At 47.0% G+C, this 12,719-nt stretch overlaps 1 protein-coding gene across 4 annotated transcripts in view; it reads right to left on the bottom strand.

Moving 5' to 3' along the window:
* The window catches only part of CORO1C (coronin 1C), a 191,582-nt gene that overhangs the window by 139,104 nt on the left and 39,759 nt on the right, over positions 1-12,719 (bottom strand). The window contains exon 1 of one of the 4 annotated variants that reach the window (XM_030218245.1): positions 6,957-7,040. The exons of 1 other annotated variant lie outside the window; for it this stretch is intronic. The gene's annotated coding sequence lies outside the window, so the exon portion shown is untranslated. Of the gene's footprint in view, positions 1-6,317; positions 6,357-6,947; positions 7,041-12,719 lie in introns of those variants that run through there. 2 more of the 4 variants (XM_030218246.1, XM_030218247.1) reach the window with 2 other exon arrangements.

Below are 12,719 nucleotides of genomic sequence, written 5' to 3'. Positions count from 1 at the left end.
AAAATAAATAAACCACCAGTTATAAAACTAGCAACGATAAAGTTACCTTAAACTGTGCTGTGGACACGCTGTTCCGCGATCTACAGCAGCAGGGTGGACGCACAAGGTACAAATATGGATGAACACAGAAGTTGCTCCTAGCCTACCAACTCCTCTCATTGGTAGTGGTGAAGCAGGCAGGGCTGGGCATATCCGCCGAGAGGGGGGGTGGGCAGGGGGGACAAAATTCCCTGGGCCCAGGTCTCCAAGGGGGGCCCGGCGCCGCAGTCCCACCCGCCCTCCGTCGTCAACCGTCTGCCACCGGGCCGGGCCCCCTGCATTGAAATCACAGCGCCTCTCACCTCCGTGTGAAAAGCGCGGCAGGCAGCAGATCACCTCCCTTCGGGCCTCCTTCCCTCCCTGTGTCCCGCCCTCGTCTAACGTAACAAGGGGGGAGCGACGGCGGCAACCTCGGGGGGGGGGCCTGGGAGCGGCCTTGCCCCGGGTCTGGCCCAGTCTCTCGGCAGCCCTGGGGCTGGGGGCACCAATGGGCAAGTGGCATAGGGCATAACTACAGCTTGGTTCAGTCCCTTCTCTCCCGTTTGATATTTTAGTTCTACCCCAGTTCCTTTTACATAAGTACATAAGTAATGCCATACTGGGAAAAGACCAAGGGTCCATCGAGCCCAGCATCTTGTCCATGACAGCGGCCAATCCAGGCCAAGGGCACCTGGCAAGCTTCCCAAACGTACAAACATTCTATACATGTTATTCCTGGAATTTTGGATTTTTCCAAGTCCGTTTAGTAGCGGTTTATGGACTTGTCCTTTAGGAAACCGTCCAACCCCTTTTTAAACTCTGCTAAGCTAACCGCCTTCACCACATTTTCCGGCAATGAATTCCAGAGTTTAATTACACATTGGGTGAAGAAAAATTTTCTCCTAGTATTTTTGGAAATGCCCCCTAGTCCTAGTATTTTGTTTCACGTTAGTAATGAATGTCCATTTCTCTTCTCTTCTTTTTTTTAGATTTTATGCTGCCCAGAAGGTTTGTTCTGTTGGGCGAGTACAAAGTCCTTAATAAACTTGAAACTTGACAGTTAATGTGAACCATAACTGGCTTTAATAACCTAAGACAGTGGTTCCCAAACCTGGTCCTGGAGGCACCTCAGCCAGAAAATCTCTCTCATGAATATTCATTGTGGGTACCCCGAAAACCTGACTGGCTGGGGGGTGCCTCCAGGACCAGGTTGGGGAACCACTGACTGACCTAAGATCTTGTCAGATGAATGATCCCTAATCGAAGATCAGTAGTGTTTTACACAAGACAGTCTCTCTAAACAAATACAGATGATGCATAGTATTTGTTTAGCAAAAAAAGGCCCGTTTCTGTGAGAGATGAAATGGGCGCTAGCAAGGTTTTGGTGTCCAGTGATCCTCCTGTGTCCCTGGCCCCCCTGCAGGCACCCATCGTCAGCGACCCAGCTGTGCCCCAACCCGCCTCCAGGCACCTGTCCGCTCCGTGATGCGGGTTGCGTATGCAAAATGGCCGCCGAAGGGCATGGGGAGATCGCGTTTCAAACCGCCTGTCCCCCGGGGCCCCCTGCAGCCACCCATCGTAAGTGACCCAGCTGTCCCCCAACCCCCTCCAGGCACCTGTCCGCTCCGTGATGCGGGTTGCGTATGTAAAATGGCCACCGAGGGGCAGGGGGAGATCGCGCTTCGTGGAGTGTCAGTGCTCCGCCCTCGTCGTCATCACATTGTGACGCGAGGGCGGGGCACACAGTCATGGGCAAAAAGGATATCTCGATGCCTCACGCTGCCGGTTGAGGCTTCATTTAGAACGTTGGGGTTGTGAATTATGTGCGGATGGGGCGCGGCTGAGGGCGGGTCTATGAGTGACAGTGAGTGGTGCATGAGTGAGTGTTGCTGACAGCCTAGCCTACCAATAGTGCAGGGCTTCAGTGTTTCCCTCCCACAGAGTGAGCTTCAGAATGTTGCAGGTGATAATTATTTATATAGATTATTTACTTAGATTTGGCTTATGCATTTCAGTTGTAGCTCAAGGCAAATTATATTCAGGTACACTAGATATTTCCCCAGCCCCAGAGGGCTTACAATGTGTTTGTGCCTGAGGCAGTGAGTGGAGTGTCAAGATGCCCAAGATCACATGGAGCTGCAGCGAGATTTGAACCAGGCTTCCCTGGTTCTTGGCCTTGTGCTTGCACAATTAGGCCCCTCCTCCAAGATGTTCTCTCTGCTTCAATGCTTAACTATACGAAGAACTTGCCTTTTTAGCTAACCATCTAATTATCTCAACTGACTCTGTACCACACATCTTGTTCCCACCATACCGCCTTTGTATCGCTCCATGGTGCGACCGCACTTCGAATCTTGTGTTCAATTCTGGTCACCGCATCTCAAAAGATAGAGTGGAATTAGAAAAGGTGCAGAGAAGGGCGATGAAAATGATAAAGGGGATGGGATGACTTCCCTATGAAGAAAGGCTAAAGCGGAAAGGGCTCTTCAGCTTGGAGAAAAGACGGTTGAGGGGTGATATGATAGAGGTCTATAAAATGATTGAGTGGCGTGGAAAGGGTAGACGTGAAGCGTTCGTTTACTCATTCCAAAAATACTAGGACTAGGGGGCATTTGATGAAGCTACAAAGTAGTAAATTTAAAACGAATCAGAGAAAACATTTCTTCACTCAACATGTAATTAAACTCTGGAATTCGTTGCCAGAGAATGTGGTAAAGGCGGTTAGCTTAGCAGGGTTTAAAAAAAAGGTTTGGCCAGCTTCCTAAAGGAAAAGTCCATAGACCATTATTAAAATGGACTTGGGGAAACTCCACTGCTTATTTCTGGGATAAGCAGCATAAAATGTTTTGTACTTTTTTGGGGATCTTGCCAGGTATTTGTGACCTGGGATTGGCCACTGTTGGAAGCAGGATGCTGGGCTTGATGGACCTTTGGTCTGTCCCAGTGTGGCAATATTTATGTACTTATATCTACACCTGGTCCCTCAGGTATATATATGGTAAGCTGTATTGTAGAAAATTATTAGCATCAAATCTATGTTAGTCGAATGTTCATGCTTATAAGGTGTATCATTAGTATTATGCTAACATTGTATTATATCTCTAGCATTTGAATTCTAGTGTTGTTAAATATGTATATTTTTATACTGTTTCACAATACTATTATTAGGTTTCAAATTACTGTTTTCAAGTTTATCTCATTTATTGTACTTATGTTGATACTTGGTTATTTTATTATTGTTATGCTGTTAACAGTATTGTAACAAAATTCTGTACCTGCTGTGCACTTCCTTGGGTGAATCACTTCATAAGGGCAGTTAATAAATCCCAATAAATAAATAACTATGAAAAGCCCTCTCACATCAGACAGAAACCTATATCTTGCCTCTCCCAGTCTTTCACTGCTTGCTGAAACTTTGGTATAAAGAGTTCAATGCCTGTGGATTAAAGGCTTGCAGAACTCCAGAATTTAAATTGTCAGGGGATATATATATATATATATGAGCATGGCCACTTGCCTATAAAATTACTCAAACCCAAGAGTTCCTGTAAAGGTAGCGCCAGGGGTTACCCTTTTTAGCAAGCCAACCAAGCCAAAGAATGAGATCACGGCCCAAAGGTCCTGTTCTTTCCTTCCCACACCACAGTTTTATGGTCTCTGCTTTTTACAGCTTATTTAAGAACAGAAACTGAGCGGCAGCAGGCAGCATCACATGGTCCTCAACACAGTACATTGTTCAGGGAAGCCACACTTTGATTTTTATCTAAAGCATCAGAGGTGGGAGGTTTCCTTAGGGAAGAGCAGACAAAAGGCATGACCGCCAAACAAAATAAACTAGACCTTATTGCTAGGAGTTGATTTTGTTGGGCAGGCTGGATGGACCATACAGGGCCTGCCGTCATCTACTATATTACTATGTAGACCAGCACAAATCATCACAGCAGATGACAAAATACCAACTTGGAAAAAAAAATCAGAAACCTGCTTATTGGTTCCACGGCAACGGTGTGCATTTCTTTCAAAATACAAAATGTAAGTTTAAATATTATTGTTCAGTTTCAGGTCCTGAAGGCTTATGATAAAACCACCATGAAACGGTCATTGAGAATCCTTTATTAATTCTCATTCTCAGTTAATTGCTCCATTATTGTAGTTGAATACAGGTTCCTATCATGGCAAAATACACCAGAATTTCTAGTTTAGACCTGTCACTCAAATTTTTTATTTATTTTTGTTACATTTGTACCCCGCGCTTTCCCACTCATGGCAGGCTCAATGCGGCTTACATGGGGCAATGGAGGGTTAAGTAACTTGCCCAGAGTCACAAGGAGCTGCCTGTGCCTGAAGTGGGAATAGAACTCAGTTCCTCAGGACCAAAGTCCACCACCCTAACCATTAGGCCACTCCTCCACTGTTGCTACTATTTGAGATTCTACATGGAATGTTGCTATTTCACCAATGTGGCCGCGCAGGCTTCTACATGGAATGTTGCTAGTGGAATAGCAACATTCCATGTAGAATCTCCAATAGTAGCAACATTCCATGTAGAATCTCCAATAGTATCTATTTTATTTTTGTTACATTTGTACCCTGCGCTTTCCCACTCATGGCAGGCTCAATGCGGCTTACATGGGGCAATGGAGGGTTAAGTAACTTGCCCAGAGTCACAAGGAGCTGCCTGTGCCTGAAGTGGGAATAGAACTCAGTTCCTCAGGACCAAAGTCCACCACCCTAACCACTAGGCCACTCCTCCACTGTTGCTACTATTTGAGATTCTACATGGAATGTTGCTATTTCACCAATGTGGCCGCGCAGGCTTCTACATGGAATGTTGCTAGTGGAATAGCAACATTCCATGTAGAATCTCCAATAGTAGCAACATTCCATGTAGAATCTCCAATAGTAGCAACATTCCATGTAGAATCTCCAATAGTATCTATTTTATTTTTGTTACATTTGTACCCTGCGCTTTCCCACTCATGGCAGGCTCAATGCGGCTTACATATTGTATACAGGTACTTATTTGTACATTTCAAAATGATTGGGGATACCATACAGTACAAAATTCTCTCTCTTTGGACATAAATGAGCACCCCCAGTATTGAGCATACATGGGGGGGGGGGGGGGAGAGAAGAAAACAGATAGACTGTACGCAATGGCGACACCTGGTGGCTGGATATAGAGCTACATGATTGCAGGGTTCAGAAAGATTGTCACTGCAATGACTAAAGTAAGGTGGTAGTGGTGGCTTTTGGGGGGGGGGGGGGAGGGAGGAGAGGAGAAGGAGATATAAAAGGATGAGAAAAATTTCCCAAGTCATTGTGAATGGAAATTCATGGCACCAGACCCCAGTGCTGGTTTTGACAGAGCTAGACACCCACAAAGTGAAGCAGGGAGAAGTTCTCTATCAAATAAAGACACCTTCTGAAATCATTGCAACATTACAACAGCATGAGTTTCGCAATAAAACTTCATTACATAAAAGACAAGTCATCAATCACAATTAGAACAAGAGGGAAAAAATTGGAAGCACTGTAACAACAAAATCCATTCACTCTTTTCTACGTGTAATCTTAGAGGAAAGCCAAGAAGAGGTCCATTCATTCTCTTTTCTAAGAGTATTTGCAAACCCCTGTGTGGATCTTTGGGTCTGTTCTTTGAGTATTGTTAAGTCGCAAAATCATTTCCCCCTCAGTTCCACACCACACTGCATGAAGAGGACCTCAACCAAGATTACTGGGAACCTCAGTCTTGCAAAATTCAAACATGTTCAACCTCTCTCTCCCGAAACACATCTGTGTAACCTGTACAGCAATAATGAGGCCTGTTCTGCTAATCAAGAAATTCCTCTCAGAAAACAAGCCAGGGTGTTATTTCATAGATCTCAAAAAAGTTTCAGACATTTCTTTGGCTGGAATTCAGGTTGGAGTATCAAGGAAAACTACAGGAAACACAGAAAATAAAAGGGAATTTGAAATTGCTTCTCACATTTTTGGACACTTGATGCTTATCTACTCTTGATTTGCCTTCTCTCTACATGGATACCCAACCCTTACAAATAAGAAAAAAAAAAAAAAGATAACCCAAAGCTACTTCCAAAATTAATAAGCAGAAAAGCATAAGCAAGCACATGGGTGCCTCATCTTTCGACCCGGGGCGCTGGGCCCACTGGTGACCTGTCCAGTACACCCAACAAGTTGGCGACCTCTTGATCCACTGCCATCCCTTAACACACATTACACGCCCTTATCAAAATGCCAGGAAATGAGCAGCTTCCCCGGCCAATGTGCTCATCTACCCTCGAACTGTTACAATAGGCAGCTCCATCATAATCCACACCCGACTGCTCCTCAGCACGCCAGTGATTCACACATCGTTCTGCACTGCACAGCACCCATTCACTTCCTCGTGCGCTCATTTGTCTCCTTTCCTCTTTTGTTTAACAAAGAATTTACTTCGCCTCTCCCCCCCCCCCCCCCCCCCCCCAAGTCTGGCTGATCAGCATGGCTCCCTATACAGAGTAATTCTTAAGAAAGAAAACGATCCTCAATCAACATCACCATCCACATGGGAAAAAAAAAATAAACAAGCAAAAAAATACATCACCACCCCAGTCACTGGTTCAGCTCCCCCAGTCCTTTCTCCTGCTACCGGCGCTTGCCTAGTGCCCAGTTGTCTCTCTCTCCCGGCTCCTGCTAAGGCCAGGATAATGCCATATCGTGAAAAGGGCTAATATGGTAACCAATCAGCACCTCTTCCCCCATTAAAAAAAAATCCTACATCGCGCACAATAAACCACTAAGCTGACCCTCAGCTTTTATTAATGAGACCGTACCCTATGGAACAAATGCAGCAACAGCAACCTCTGCTAACCCTCCTGTCACCGCTGATCCCTACTGGAAGGAGAAGAAACAACACCAGTACACACTTCACTTACCCCCGGGTGGCAAACAGGGCTCACGATCCTCTCCTCGCTGCCGTCCGAGCCCCCCTCCTCCTCCCCAGCACCCCGGTTATTGCCCCAGCGCTACCACTCTCACACCGCCGCGCCACCCGCAGCAGCACAAATCCCGAAACCACGCCCAGACGGCGAGCCCCGCCCCCTTTCTAATCAGCAGAGCACGGCTAACCCAGAGCCAACCCCTTACCATCACCTCCACCTGACTGACAGCTCTGTAAACCAATCCGCTCCGAGCTGGGGCTCCGGCTGACAACGGGACAGGGCGGGGCTTGACTGGAGCTCGGTCTGGGAGGGGATGAAGCCCCGTCCCGGCTATCTATTATCTGGAGTCAAACCGTAAAGCAAGATCAGGTGTTTGCCTAGGGCGGCAGCTTCCAAGAGGTAGACAGCACAAAGCCATGTTGCAAAGTAAAACAAGTCTTGACAACCATACAGATTCAAAGAAGCATGATCACTGCCTACTTTAACCTAAAAAAAAAGGTTAATTTGTAAAAGTATACAGTCCTATTATGAATTTTCATAAAGTGGTGTAGTGGCCCTGTTAGTCCACTTTTAAGGTTAATAAAAAGAAATAAAAGAAAAGAAAAAGGTAAACGTGATACATTTTTGGATTAGCTTTGGAAGGCAATACCTAAAACTGCTGCAGGCTAATTGCAATTTCAACTCAGTCACAAGTTTCCTATCTCTAATAACTGCATCATGGGTTCAAATCTCCCAAAACGTCACAGCTATCATTTATCAGTATTGGTCACCTATATTATAGTCCTACAGAATTAATTTGGGCAACAGGGATCTACTGAAGCTGAAGAATGGTCTAGAAGTTGCCAACTAAAGTCTAATGCTAGAAAACAAAATGCAAGATGCTGCATTTGAGCTGCAAAAACCCAAGGGAGAAGCAGAGCTGAAGAAATTTTGTGCGGAGTCGAAAAACATGTACCCACTTTCCTGGATCTAAAGCACTGGTAAATATGTTATATTTATTAAAGCACTAGTAAATATAAGTACATGTTATATTTACCAGTACTTTAGATCCAGAAAAAAAGAATTAGCTGGCCGGTATTCAAAACTATTTAACCAGCGAGGAACAGCTCCTGGCTGGTTAAATAGTGTTTTAGCACCTAACCATGGGTTATCTCCATTGAACATTCATGGTTAGCAGCTAGCCAGTTAAGCACAGATATTCAGCATCTAACCGGCTATGGGCCACATAAATAGCGGGCTTCCTTTATCCGCTATGCACCTCACCGGTTAGCACTGAATATCGACTTAACCCAGCATTTCCCAAACTGTGCATTGCGGCACCCTGGTGCACTGCAGCAAACTCTCAGGGGTGCTGTGGCAAATCTTAACCCCTCTCCCACCGCCCACAATCCAGCATCGCTCCCTACTGTCCCCTTCCGTGGGTCCAGAATCTGCCGCTTCCTGCTTCTTCCCCTGCCACCGCTGCAGTGCTTGCAGCTTACATTTTTGGGCCGTCCGCAATTCACACAGGCACTGCGTAGGGTTACCATATGTCCAGATTTACCCGGGCATGTCCTCTTTTTGAGGACATGTCCGGGCAACTAGGTGGGTTTTGCCAATCTGCCCGTTTGTCCAGATTTCTGGACAAACGGGCAGGCTGGTGGGCGGGCCGTCCTATAGGACAAACGGGCAGATTGCTAGCTTCCCCTCCCCTTACTTATTACTGCCCTGGTGGTCTAGTGACCTCGTCTGCCTTTGGGGCAGGAAAGAGCCCCCTCTATCCTGCCCGGAGCGCTGCCCTGCATGCATCCTTCCTGTTCTTCATCTTGGCGCCGATTCAAAATGGCCACCGAGAGTTGAAGTGACTTCGCGAGACTTCAACTCTCGGCGGCCATTTTGAATCAGCGCCGAGTCAAGGAACAGGAAGGATGCATGCAGGGCAGTGCTCCGGGCAGGAAAGAGGGGGCTCTTTCCTGCCCCGAAGAGGTCACTAGACCACCAGGGCAGTAGTAAGGTAAGGGGAGGGGGATGACGGGGAGGGGGAGTGACGGGGTGTGTGACAGGGGGAGGGGTAAATGTGACAGGGGGCGGAGCGAGGGCGTGAAGGGGGCGGGCAGGGTGTGAAAGGGGCGTGGCATGTGTCCTCCTTTTTGGGGGGACAAAATATGGCAACCCTAGCACTGCGGGGACTTCCCTTTGCCATGTCCGGACCTCGCAACAGGAAATTGCATCACAGAGGGCCAGACACGGCAGACTGGGAAGGCACTGGAGTTCCTGCCTGTGTGAATCATGGACAGCCCGAAAATGTAAGCTGTAAGCACTGCAGCAGCAGTGGGGGAAGAAGAAGGAAGCAGCGGTGATCCTGGACCTGCAGGAAGGAAGGTAGTGAGTGAAGCTGGATTTGGAGAGGGGCTGAGGGGGCTGCAGGGAAAGGGAGACCTATGTGGCGGGGTGTGGAGACTTATGTGGCTAGGGGGCCAGAGACTCACGTGACCAGGGAGGGTGCAAAAACTCATGTGGCCAGGGGGAGGGGTGTGGAGACCCATGTGGCTGGAGGGGCGAGCAAAAAATAGCTTGGACACTAAGGGTGCTGTGAACCAAAAAAGTTTAGGAACCCCGCCAAAATGAAGCTGGATATTCAATGCCGGTCACCAGATAGGGCCCAGCCTTGAATTTCTGGTCTGACAACCAGCATCGGGCAGTCACCACCGAGCCTAATGCTGGCTGAATATTGAGGGGTTAAAGTCTAATATTAGTAGGAGTCGGAATCAGAGAGTAGGAAAATAGAGGAGCTGGAATGAAAGGTTTCGTGTACCGAATCCACAGCTCTGGGGAGAAGTACAGTAAAGGGGGTGAAGCATATCTGTGCATGAAAGAAGAGTGGGACCTGGGGGCGGTTCAGATCCAACTTTATGTAACATATCACAAATTGTCATGAAAATCTAACTGATTCACAAAATGTTAAGCTAAAAACAGAGGAAAATGGGAAATCCACACTAGGAAACAAGGTTGCAAATGTTTCTTATAATAAGGATGGGGTAGGGAAGGAGATAAAATTAACCCTAAAGAAAACATGAGGAAGGTATTCACATATTAGTGAAAATGCCATCCAGGGTCGCGAATCGGGCATCCTGTGAAAGAGACAAACAACCATAATGTCAATTAACTATATCATATGCTTCAGTAAAGAGCAGCCTTAAAGTTTCTAACTGACTGCTCTTCAGGAAGGTGAAGTGGAATTGAATTCCACGAGGCAGGAGCAATAACAGAAAAACAGGAAGATGTAGCAGGATGAGAATGTATCTGCAGATGAGTCAGTATGGTAACAAGATGCTGGTTAGAAAAGTGTAAAGAATGCACAGGAACGTAGGGAACAAGTGATTTAAATAGAAATGGGGGAAGTCCAGAGGACAAAGTCTGATGTGTCCTTAACAATTTTTTTTTTTTTAATACGGTAATGCACTGGGAGGGAGCCCATGTTCAGATTTCAGGAGAGGAGTAACACTGTCATATTTTTCCACCATCAATTAGTGTAACCGTGGTGGTATTCTGAATTAAGTGTAAGCAACATATTCGGTAAAGAGAAAGACTATGAAAAGAGAATTACGGTAGTCAAGGCAGGAAATGATCAAAGCAGGAATTAGCAAGTGTAGAGACTGTAAATTAAAAAAGAAAATGAATGAGCAGCCCTGATCATATCTGACGATTGTAAGGTGGCCAAACAAAAAAGAAAAAGTGACACAGCAAATGCCAAAGGATGCTTGGGTGCATAGGGAGAGTGTGAGGGAGTGAGTAGTAAAATGAAGAGCACTCCCTCACAGATGATGCAGTTCAGCCTCCTTGCAGCAGTGGGCACTAGTCTGCCGAGGCTGAGGCAGTGAGTCAGAGGAGCGGGGCTAAGATCAGGATGGAGCTAAAAGCCCTGAAGCTGAAGGCCCCAATATAGAGGCCTTGGGAGGAGAGAAGCCGCCTGGAGTGAGGGTTTCCACAGCTTGTAAGTAAGCTACTAGAACCTGATACAAGGAAGGCTACACTTGACTTTTAAGCTACATAAGGATAGTGTTGAGGTCTGCAGGGAGGTGTACGTACTTTGGGGTTCACTGCCACCCGGGGCAGATCGCTGCTGCGCACCCCCCCCCTAGATGCAGGGCAACACGGCACCCCCCCCCCCCCCGGCGTGACACGGTGACACGGCACCCCCCCCCCCCCCGAACCAGTCCCCACCTATCAGCTCCATCCACCCGGCGCCTCGCGCGATTCTGCACTGCTGTAAAAGAAGAAAATCACCTCGTCGGCCCTTCCCTCACAGTGTCCCATCCCGCCCTCTGATATAACGTCCTATTTCCTCGAGGGCGGGACAAAGGGCCGACAAGGCGATTTTCTTCTCTTACAGCAGTGCAGGTGCGAGGCGCCGCACCACACAGTTGCCAGGTGGATGGAGCTGGTAGGGACTCGCCAGCAGAGCACCCCCCCACTCGTTAACACCCGGGGCGGACCGCCCCCACCGCCCCACCCTTGCTACGCCACTGGTTTACAAGCCTGCACAGTTGACTCTGCAGTCAAAGAGCCTATACTTGTTCACTGTACCTGTGGGTTAACAGGCTGCAGAAATGGTTTAATAAAAGAGTTTTGTTTCACTTTCCCTTGGTCTGTCTGTATGTTTACGAGGGCCTCTTGCCCAACTGGGTTCACGCATTATCACAGAGAGGAAGGCCCAGCAAGAAATACAAAATGATAGTGGGCGGGGATAGTGCTGGGCAGACTTATACGGTCTGTGCCAGAGCCGGTGGTTGGGAGGCGGGGCTGGTGGTTGGGAGGCGGGGATAGTGCTGGGCAGACTTATACGGTCTGTGCCCTGAAGAGCACAGGTACAAATCAAAGTAGGGTATACACAAAAGTAGCACACATGAGTTGTCTTGTTGGGCAGACTGGATGGACCGTGCAGGTCTTTTTCTGCTGTCATCTACTATGTTACTATGTTATAGAGCAATATCTCCATTTGGATTCACCGCGGACTATAATCAAGGACAAGAAGCACCCTAATCAGGTGTAATTATATTACATAAACACAGCAGACAAAAATCAGACCTAAATTCATCAATACCAATGGTAGAAAACATATGAGTTTTCAGGCGTTTCCTAAGAGGTAAGACAAAGTCGATCTTACAAAATTTGGCAGCAGATTAGCGGTTAAATATTTGAAAGAAGAATCCAAATATTTTTTTTAACTTAACCCCTCTACAGCTTGGAAATAACAGTGAAAGCTTGAGCCAATCGAAAGCACACCTAAACTGATGTGCCAATTTCTAGAATTCAACCCCCCCCCCCCCCCCCCCCCCCCCCCCGCTCTTACAGCAAATGTGATTCTTTGTCAGTTGGGATGAGACTACCTTGGCCCCTTTTCACACGCATCTAAAGATGGTATCTCAATAGTTCATTTTAAGCATCATCTTTGGATCATTCTTATCTTGCTTTCCTTAAAGTTCTCAGAACCTGCAAAGACTCAGCCCTATGCCGTGTAGACCTGGTAATACTGATAAAATAACAAATTCAACAAAGCATCCACGACATTGGTTCCATGGCTGGGAACTGAGCCACTAGATTCTGTTTTGATTACATTTCTGGCTCCGTTTTTTTTCTTAGGGTGGGTTGCTCCAGTCCTAATTATAACCTCGTGGCATGCATGCACATGTAGTTTGGATTTCCATAAGGTAGTAAGCCCATGCATCAGTCTGTCCCATAGGTGTGGTTTACCTGCTTAGTTTGAGTGAGGGGCAA

Source organism: Microcaecilia unicolor, chromosome 11 (genome assembly GCF_901765095.1).
Source record: "Microcaecilia unicolor chromosome 11, aMicUni1.1, whole genome shotgun sequence".
Lineage (NCBI taxonomy): Eukaryota > Metazoa > Chordata > Amphibia > Gymnophiona > Siphonopidae > Microcaecilia > Microcaecilia unicolor.
Note: the sequence above shows the minus strand (reverse complement) of the source record. Positions and strands in the feature narration are given on the sequence as shown.